The sequence below is a fragment of the Mastomys coucha genome, unplaced genomic scaffold (genome assembly GCF_008632895.1).
Source record: "Mastomys coucha isolate ucsf_1 unplaced genomic scaffold, UCSF_Mcou_1 pScaffold9, whole genome shotgun sequence".
NCBI classification, from domain to species: Eukaryota; Metazoa; Chordata; class Mammalia; order Rodentia; family Muridae; genus Mastomys; species Mastomys coucha.
Window position 1 is genome coordinate 89456237 of NW_022196915.1, and position 11142 is coordinate 89467378.

Genomic DNA, 11142 nt, shown 5'->3' on the forward strand with positions numbered 1-11142 from the left:
GAATAAGAAGTAATAATGAGGTACAGAGGAAGATGTCTGCCAAGATGTGGAGGAGAGTAAGTAGGAGAACATCATGTTATATTTACACACAAATCTATTGAAGAACTCACAGATGCATCTCCACAGGCATATGGATGGATGTGGGTACCGATAGCTCCAGCAGTGGAGCCTTAAGACAGGCAGATCTCAGAAGCCCCTTTACTATAGAGGGTTCCCCAAACAGCAAGCTTCTGCTTTAGTGAAAGACTCTGTCGCAAGGCAATGAAGCAACAAGATGAACAGTGTTGGAGGAGGACATGCCCTGTGTCCATATTCACTCACATGGCATGGATCACACACACACACGCACACACACACACACACACACACACACACTAATCATATAGGGAAAGGTCCTGTTCTGGTTTCCATAGTCACTCTCATGGGAGGTGTACACTCCCATCCCCATACAAGAATTATACAGAGAGAGGTGGTGAGACAAGGTTAGAACCAGTCTCCTGTGAGGTAGTATTTTTGATACTCTTGATATGTTCGAGTCTTTGGCCTTCCAGCTGCGGCAATGAACTTGTTCTTTTTGTAATGCACGAAGTAACTGTTTAGTGTCTAGGTATATTAACTAATAGTTGGCGATTAAAAACCAATTCCCCAGTTTAATTAATAAAATATTTTGAAATTTCACTTAATTGCCTTATTAAAACAGAATAGTAAGTCAATATTGCACCAACTCTATGAATAATGTCACAATATTAAAATAGAATTTCTTTCTAATCTTGAAACACATGTATTCTTAACTAGCTGTTGGGGAATTTTACACATCTGAAACACATGGAAGTCATAGAAGAGCAAACAGGCATTGGTTTATTCCCATCCCACAGGGGTTCCAGAGTCCAAACGCAGGTCAGCAAGCTTAACTGAAAGCGCGTTTAGCCACTGAGCCAGCTAGCTGACCCAAATCATACATTGGGATATTTTTGTCTAAGCAAGGGTTTCATTGGTATCTGTTGAAATCTGCCACCATTTACTTCATCCACTATAAGCAGAGCTGTGTCCCTTCAGGGGGGAAAATCCATCTTCGAACCCAAATCAGGTTTTCTATGGATTATTTTAACATGTTGTCAGGTCCATTATTTGCTGACATCTGAACCATGGATATAATTTACCAATATCTAAGTAAATAGTGTAGAACAGGTATCTTAGATTCGGAGATTTTTTTTTTTTTTTGGAAAAAATTGGTGAATTTGGACGGGTGTCGTTAATGAAATAATAGCACAGTGTGTTCATACTCATCCAGTCTGAGTGTGTACACTTCACTTCGATTCACTTTTTCTCTCTTGGATCTGCCAAGGCTGACTCTGCAGCAGCTCTTGGAACCCATGATGGTATCTGACCATCCAACTTTTTAGAGTGCATTCCCCAATACTGAACACAAAGTGTCACTGTGACTACATGCTCATACTCCCAAACCTGGGGAAACTGCCAGACTTGGAGGATTACATTTACTTGCAAGTGACTGCTTTATCTGAAACTTTAATGATTAATTACCTTTGATTTAATTTAAATGAGATTTGAATGTTAATTATTCTATATCTTGGTCTTTCATATGCTGTGAGGTAGAACGTTGTCCCTTTTATTCTTTTGATAGCTTAAGAAAGACAGAAAGAAAACACGAATATCTGGAACACTTCAGGTTTCCTGTCTGATGATGTGAAAATAAAACTTGGTCAGGAGAAGTTAGTAATGACCCCACTGCACACATTGTAACCTGGAAGGTCCCACATGCTTTATCACTGTCATAAAAAATGGCATTCTGTACAGAACAGTGAATGGACAGACGAAATTCCCTGAACACACACCACACCAGGGGGGAGCAGCTGAGCTGGGTGATACCCAAGTTCTTGAAACCTGCCGCTTCCTTCTCAAAAGCTTTTCTCTATAGAAAATATATTCCAAGAAGATACATCTATTTTTAATGCATTTCAACTGTAAACAGGAAGATTTGACTATTTTATTTTCCACAATACCAAGGTTGATTTTTTCCTGTTTCTGGATGCATGCATTTCTGATAGAAACATCTATGAATAGCATCATTGCAGAGACACATTTTCTTTCAACATCTGCTACAGGTGTTTGGCTTGTTCCATGCATTAAACGTTTTGATAATGAATTAGTATTTGTTGCTTTCAAATCACAACAGATAATTAAACATTATGTATTTTTATAGAAAAGCTATGAAGATGAGTTTCAGGGTTCATATTTTAAGATACTACATATATATCTGTGTTGGAGCAGTTCTGCTACCTGTAATTGCTTATTTCATTTATTTATCTCAAGCAATTTTCATTTAAACCAATCCCTGAAGATAGCTTTCTCCTGCCTCATCACTACCATCTTCCAAAATTATTTTTTCCCATGATTACATTAACACAGTGCTTTATGGATTCTTATTGAGGTACTAGTTTGCAGCTATGACAATATGCTAGATTAATCTTCATATGCTCATCAGCATGTGCCTTTATAGGAAAGGTACTAATTAATAAATGTCTACTAAAATTCTCCCCCATGTCTACTGTATTGTCCCTGGGAAATTTATTTAACCTTGGCTTATTCATTTTTCAAACTCTCAGCTAGTGAAAAAGACACTGCAGTAGTAACTTTAAAATAATGAATTTGTTTCGGAATAATTGGTAGTCATTTCAACAGTAACCAAACTTTAAAATATTATTTGTAATAAAATTGAAAGTGGGCAGATAATTTTAAGAAAGCCTGGCTTTTCTTGACTTGTGAATGTGGGTCCAAGTTCTGGATTAACTTTTGGAGAAGTATGTCTGAGGGTTTTACCTGTGTAAAATTTCAATGAAACTATAGAGACAAGATCTTTGCTATTTTTTGCCAATAGCAGAACATAGTATTAGATGCTTGATTTTGAAGACGGGAATTCTGAATGCTAGAAATATGTAACTTCATTTTATAAACCTTACCCATTTTAAGGTTCAAGACATACTTTAGTCTTACAGTTTTAAAAATAAAGTATTTGCTCTCATAAGATATATGAGTTGACAGTGATACTGAGTGATATGCTCCACAATGCAGAGAAATTGCAATTACCATTGCAAACAATTCAGGGAGAGACATCACTAGAATGACACGGCAGATACATCCATTGGGATGCACTCTGCTGGCCTTGGTTTCCCATACACTCCTCAGGAAGCACGTTGAGGCCATCTCCACACAGCTCTTTAACAATCACCTTGCATTTGTTTCTTATGCTTCTGCATCTGGTTCCCTCTTAGATGACTTTTGCAGATTCAGGCTTCTATTTCCTTATAAAGCAACAATTTATTCTTTCTCTGTCTTCCATTTAAGATACCAGTGCTATAATAATTAACAGTTTTATTTGGGTGAGTGTACTGTAGGGGTGATGAAAAATATTGATCCACAAAAACTGTATTAAGAGAGGAAAATTACTTCTCACAAGCAATAAGTGTCTTCATCATTTCTTAAGTTCTCCTAAATATATTTAACACTATAAATTACAACTTTGACCCAGAGACCCAGAAAATCTAAAACTGAGAATGCATTTCAAAACTATTAGCCCATCACTCCAGAAATACCACCACTTCAAACTGGGCTAACTTATATCTAAAGTTCTTATCTAGAAGTATATTGATAGTCCCAAATTCCTTTGCCCTTAATATTCAGGTATTGCTGATATTCATCTCTCATCAGATTATAAAATTTAATTCCACTCTAGTTCTATTCAGAGTATAACATTATCCAAATTCTTCATGTTTATTTTGACCTTCCTGTCTCTTCAACATTCTCTCCTCTATTCATGAAAAATGCTGCCAGCCAATTACCTTTGCATTTCTCTCTTTTAGAAGAATTCTTCTTTCATTTTTCCTCAGAACATCTTGCTCTTCATTTCAACCCAGATAGTTTACATGAGATTTCAAAATCCCTTCCCTTTTCTTATGTACTGGGTGACCACTTTCATGGCATGTTCCTTTGCATATACTGAGTGTCTTATAAAAGGAACGTTAAAAAAAATCAACTTATAAAAGGGACCATTTAGTTAGGAGTTTGCTTGCAGTTTAAGAGGGTTTGTTGATGGCCATTATTGTAGGGAGCATGGCTGCAGTTGCTGTGAGCTCACTTATGACTCATAAGATGCAGGGAGAGAGAAAGAGAGAGAGAGAGAGAGAGAGAGAGAGAGAGAGAGAGAGAGAGAGAGAGAGAGAGAGAGAGACCTTGTATAAGCTGTTGAAGCCTCAAAGCCCAAATCTAGTAATAGATCTCATCCAATAGGGCCAAACCTACTGATATAAAGCCACACTTCCTAATCCCTCCCAAGTAGTTCCACTAATTGTGAACTAAGCATCAACACATGTGATCCTATGGGAGGGGGCATTATCTTCAAATCACCACAGTAAGTATGATAAATAGCCAGCCTTTCACCCTTTGTCATGAGCATCTTCTTCCACCTCAATCAACTTCACGTTATTTCCTAAGATAACACAAGAAAAACCCACTGAGCAACTTTTTCTGTATAAGATCCAGTGCAAGCAAGACATATGGCTTCCTCAAAAGAACATGGCAATCATTTTAATTACACAAGACTGCATTTATTTCACACGAGGCAAGTGTACCTGCCATCAAATCAAAAATCATAGATACAACTTTGGCCAAGAACAGTGAGGTCCTATTTTTAGAGGCAAATGCAATGGTCAAAGTAACAATCCACTATTTTTCCCAAGTATATTTGTGTTTGAATATAATGAGTTATATAATATAACTCAGTATATTTTTGAGAGTAAATAGGACTTGAGATAAAAGAAATAAGGAATAAGTGTTGTTTTAGACAAACAGGGATATTTAGTAACTCTGATTTGAGTAGATTGACTAGCATTAAACCATATAATCATTTTGTTGATTCCACATAATTTTCAAATAATCAGGTAAAGACTACCATTGTTAAGGATTCTAGACAAAGGAAAACTGATGTCTTGTACATTAGACCTGAACACAGTACATAAGAATGGCAACTGAGTTGTATCCTGACCTTACTAGCTTAGTAAAATCACTCTCTGTCTCCATTCTCTTGTGTGAAAATGGGAATCAGTATAGCAAGAATCCCAAGAGTAAAAAGGAGCTTGCGAATTCTCAAGACTATGTGAATTCTCAAGAATACTTAACACTAAAAAGGGGTTGGATGCGAGGGTGTCCACACGCTAGAGAGACTTGCTTAATCATTTCCATATTCTTCCATGAATATGGACAAGATCTAATATCTATTAGTGTTAAGTTTGTAGTAGAGCCCCAGAAAATATTTTGAACAAAAAAAGATCAGTTGTAGGGCTGAGATGTAAATGCTTGAATGGAGCCCATAGGAGATGCAGAGGTTCAAAAAGACATACAAGCCTACATACAAACTGACCCTGTTTTCCTTGTGAAAACCAACAAGTACCCTTTCGCTGCCACGGATGCTTTGGTTTCCCTCTTGCTAAGCAGTTAAGTGAGTGCACATGAGAATTTCCTCTGTTTGTTGGCTCCTTACTGGCCACAGTGAACTAGCAGCACTGCTGAGTATGCTGGTCTCTCTACTCTCCCAGGCTGACCTGGAGATATCACCTCCTAGCCTTTCAGGGGCAAACTGTTCCCAGAGATGGCAGAGGGCCTGGGCTAACAGGTAGTGGAACAACAACTAGAAAAAAAAGGCACTTGAAAACACCACACAAGTTAATATTTTGCCTATGGGAGGCCAGGGTTATTTTTATTTATCATTCTTGACATGAACCCGAGAGACAAAATATAACTTCATGCATAGCAAATACAAGACAAAAACATGACGACCTCTCCTACACAGTGGCAGGACCTGGAGGACACAGGCTCCTAACTTTTCTCCACAGTTCGTGAGCCATGTGTTGTCATGTTGAGCTTGTTAATTTTTACAACCAAAATTACCATTGAATTTTGTCCTTTTGTGTATGCATGTAGAGGAATTCAGTTTCTCCTGCTTGTAAAATGACTATTGCTTTCAAAGAGAGAATGTAACAATATCTAGGGTGATGATGGACTTTATCCATTCTAGGCCAAATTTAGTGTTCTATATGTTGGGGTCAAGTGAAGCATCACTGTATATTTATTGAATGTTGTTGGAGAAATTAAGGTAGAAACTGCACTAAAATTATTTAAGATTATTTTACAATCATTATTAGATTTGAATTTGAAAATACTTAAAAAAAATGTTATCGTGATATTCGTGAACAATCACACTCTTTTCATGATATCAAAGAGCAAGAATAGTATGTGGACAGGATCTCTATGTTTTAGATATGCCTCTCTATTTACCAATGGAGGAGGCAGGTCCCAGAGCTTAGATCATACCCAGCCTCAGACCCAAAAGGTAAAACACAAAGCAAGGGTTTCCTTATTTCCAGAGCAGCATGCTTTGTACAACACAAAGATGTCTGATAAAGGGCACTCTTACATTTGAAACAGTGATGCTAAAAGGTGGAAGCAACGTGATAGCTACCAGAGTTCCGGGAGAGTGGGGCACACAGGAGACTTAGAAAGCTCCATCAGAGGAAATTAGGTTACCATTAAAGAGATGGCCGGCATTCTTGTCTGCCACACAGTGGGGTGACGAGATAAGGTACCAAGTATCTGAGGAAGTTAGACGAAGAATTTTGAATTTTTCTACCATAAGAAGAAGACAAATATTGGAGAAACATTGAACCTTGTTTAAGCCTTATACAATGTATGTATGTGTGTACATATGTATGTATGTACATATGTATGTTCATACAGAAGTGGCCCACAATATCCCATTAATGTGCATAATTTTTTATGTATCAGTTAAAATAAATTTAACTTCTTAAAATAATGAAAGAAAAACTATTTAACATGTGAAAACCAAAAAAGCACATTTAATTCTTTACTTATTGCAATAAAACCATCAAATGTCTGTTAGAGAACATACATCCAAAGGCAGTGATTTGGTGAGAAGAATGAGCAAGCCCTGACATTTCATCTCATTGCTCCAGTGAGGACCCACACTGACCTGCCATGCCTGAAGTGTAAGACTTCCTCCATACTCATTTTTCCTCCCCTGTTCCATAAGTCTTGCCACCATTCCTTCAGGGGGCTGTTTCAATCTGAAGGAATTAATTTCAGTTATTTCTTTTAAGACATCCTTCTTAAATGAAGGCCAAGGTTCATTCGTTCTTTCTTCCTTCCTTCATTCCTTATATTTTTTTGTAAAATTATATTTCACCTATTGCTGAGTTTAAAAAATATGATTGGTTCTGGTTTTGATAGATGATCAATTGAGCATTCAAAATATGTATCTAGACATTTAAGATATGCACAATATCTTCAATGCTTATTGAGTTTTACAAGCACTCTGGAAGATTCCGGTCAGAGCAGAGCACATTGCCTCATTCTGCAGCTCATTTGGGAACAGAGAGCTGCTGATCGCCTCAAGGAATAAACTTAAAAGTAAGGGATCTGAGACGGGAGCAAGAAGCTAGTCCTCAACTTCCTTCCCGTGTTGCTACGAAGAGTGAAACTTGGAACAAGTGAGGAAATGCGCAGGGTTTACTGCAGTGAAGAATCTGACTTCTAAGTCTACCAGGATTGAAAGTTGGAACTCCCTCATGCCATGGGCAAGGATGAGCGCTCAAAGTAGAAATGACGTAGAATGTCAGTGGTTGTGCACAAGTGGGAAAACAAACGAAGCAATGGCCAGCTGGAAGGTAGGAGGAAAGGATGCAATGGAGTCTTGCCACACCCAGAGAAAAATTCCTTGGAGACTCTTCTCAATAGTGTAAAAAAAGGAGGAGATGGTCCTAAGCTACAACTTATCAGTGTGAAAGTTTTGATACAGCAATAACCTAAAATGTTACCAACACCAACACCCCACACTATTGCTGATGCTAAGAAGCAATTCCTGATAGGGTCCTGGCATTGCTTTTCCCTGAGAGATTCTACCAGCACCTGACCAATACAGATGTGGATGCTCGCAGCCAACCATCAGACTGAGCCTGAGGAATGGGAGACCTAGGGGAAGGACTGAAGGAGCTGAAGGGGATTGCAACCCCATAAAAAGAACAATATCAACTAACCAGATTCCCCCCACCCAGAGCTCACAAGGGCTAAACCACCAACCTAAGAGTATATATACACAGAGGGAGCCAGGCTCCAGATACTCATGTAGCAAGAGGATGGCCTTATCTGACATCAATGGGAGGGGAGGGAGGTTGCTAGAGTGGTGAGGCAGAAGTGGGTGAGTGGGTGGAGGAGCATCCTTATAGAGGCAAAGGAGAGGAGGCGAGAGGGGGTTGGGACGGGGGGTTATGGAGAGATAGCTGGGAATGACGATAAAATTTAAAATGTAAATGAATAAAATGAATAATAAAAATGTTCCCAACAGGACACAGCATTGAGTAACTTTCAAAGAACATAACTATTATTATTTGTCATTTTGAATGTTTAGAAGCTGCCAATATCCATTAACCCTGTTAGAGCTTGCTGTTATCATATCATACACTAACTTTATCAATTATCTCACCATATTATAATAAAATTTCAAAGTTGTTTATGACAAGATAATTAAACTATATCCCTAAAAGAACCACTTGAGCTTGCCCTGGATATCTGCTTCACATAATGTATACTATAAGGAAAGATTTCTTATTAAATTTATTATGGTTTTTAATAAACTGCTCCCTATATATAAAGTCTGTGCTGGCACACTTGGTTGTGTGACTTGGAGAATAAGAGGAGTGTGTATTTAATTCTGAAAGATAATAAGATATATTAGCCCATTTTTTACTTTAAAATATGCTTATTCCAACATGTATAAGAGTAAGCAGATAAACCTGTCAACATTAATTCTTTTATTCAAAGAATTAGCTATAATATATTTTGGTGACACTATTACAAGGTCTCAGCATAAAAGTGGAAAGATGAAAGGCAGAATCATAATGAACTTGTCATTGAAACTTGTTCACACACTGACTTCCTTCAAATATCCTAGAGCATTGAATATTCCTATCACCTTGCACATTTGCCCACTCTTACATTATATTGTAGACAAATATGGCCCTGATCTTTCACAGTAGACAAAATCACTCAACGAGGCAGGATTGTGCAGCCAAGATGACAAACCACATTTTGTAGTCCACACCAGGACATTTCTACACTCATTGGAGCCTTGCTGTCAATGATACACGGGTCATGACTGAATACAAAGAGTATTCCCTGAGACTTTATGATAAAGTCTAAAGATCAAAACTATTTCTAAACATCAGACTTAGACACCCTTTGTATGTTTAAAATTTTGGTGTATCGGGGTACTGTTGAAGGACATTGTGTCTCTGACTACTGTGTTAATATGTTTCATCTCTGTTAGTTATATTCTAATGATGTGAATGACTCTCTAGCTCCGGGTCCTTCATAGACACAAGATATATACCATAAAGGAGTTATAAGAAAACCATTAAAATTAACAACCACATAGAAGTTGTATGAGAGAACACAGAATCCGGGTGGGATTCCTTCAATGTGTTCAAGAGATCCCTCTTTAACCACATAACAATGCAGCTTTTGTCTCTTGATTTATGGGAAAACAAGGGAAGCAAGGCTTGGATGCATAGCCTACAAGTCACCTGTTGTAAATTTACTTTGTTATAGTGTAATTAGCTGCTACATGGCCAGAATTGCTCAATGTGCTTCCTCCTGTTGGAAGCTTGACAACTGAATGCCACGGAATATCAATACCAATCTTTTACAACCCCTTGCCAGAGGAGCCTGAGGATATGTTGAGCTGGCGAGGTAACTGCATTAGAGAATTGAGTTTGTTCTTTTTTAGAAGACAAATATACTATCTTTGAAGCCACTTGCACTGAGAAAAATCATCCTGAAATGCTAGTGTACAGCAGCAAACAAAACTTGTTAATAATAGGAGTAACCCGGCATTGAAAAATATGAGGAGCCTTTAGACTCACAAAATAAATAGTATCTAAGGACAGAAAAAATCCCTTACTGATGTTGTGCTTAGAGAAATAAATGTGCAGGTGCTACACTGTAAAAGCCAAACAATGCAGAGTGTAGTCATATGCAAGGACAGCAGTGTTTGTAGCTTTCTTAACTGAGTAGAGATATTAGCTGAGTAAAGATGTGGCTGTAGTTTAGGAAAGCACTGTGTTGTGAAGCTGAGGCAAGAGTTAAAGTTAGAAGTTTAGTATACACACACACACACACACACACACACACACACAAACACACATACAGGAAGCAAACACAGTACAGCTTCTTTGACGAACACTAGCAACTCCTTTACACTTTCTTGAGAAAATTTTTTGGCTAATATGGAAAATCTAATTCACTTGATTATTTTTAGTGGAGCATGAAAAATTGACCATACATTAATAGGTAGCAGTAGAGATGGCTCAGTGGTTAAGAGCAATTGTTGCTTTTGCAGAGGGCCCAGGCTTGGTTGCCTGCACCAACATGGCAGATCACAACTGTTCATAACTCCAGTTCCAAGTATCTGACATCGTCTTCTGCTATCCATGGTGCTAAGCACACACATGGTGCACATGCATACATGTAGGCAAAAGATGACTCATGCACATAAAATAAAATAAATCAACCAAAAATATTTTCATTCTATCATAAAATTATGTATTTACATATTAAACTAAGAAGTGTGTATGTGAGAGAGATACAGATACAGAGAGACAAAGATTCACACAGAGAGACAAAGATTCTGAGGTGGGGGAGGGAGAGAGTTGAGGGGATTGAAACTAGGATCTCATGCATACTAGGCAAGCACTCTACCACTGGGCAATATCCAAGGCAGGGAAATAAAAGTTGTGAATATTTAAGAAATCAGTAAGAAATGACTTTTGCAAAGGGGAAGTATAGTGGGTCATAATTTCTGAATGAATTCCACTTAATGTCAAATTGAATAGATACACTCTTATGAAAGCCACGCATTTATCTTCAGCCATTATGGCCGTGAGGCAAATCTTAAACTGTAGTGCATATTGGTGACTATTTGAAAGATGGAGGAGCACTTTCCTTTTCTCTCTGTGCAAGATGGCTGGGGGTGAGGTTGGAGTGACTCTCGGGCAGCCA

At 37.9% G+C, this 11142-nt stretch overlaps 1 pseudogene; it reads left to right on the forward strand.

Annotated features, from left to right (window-relative positions):
- Positions 1 to 7670: 7670 nt before the first annotated feature.
- Positions 7671 to 11142, forward strand: part of LOC116084211 — a 44099-nt pseudogene continuing 40627 nt past the window's right edge.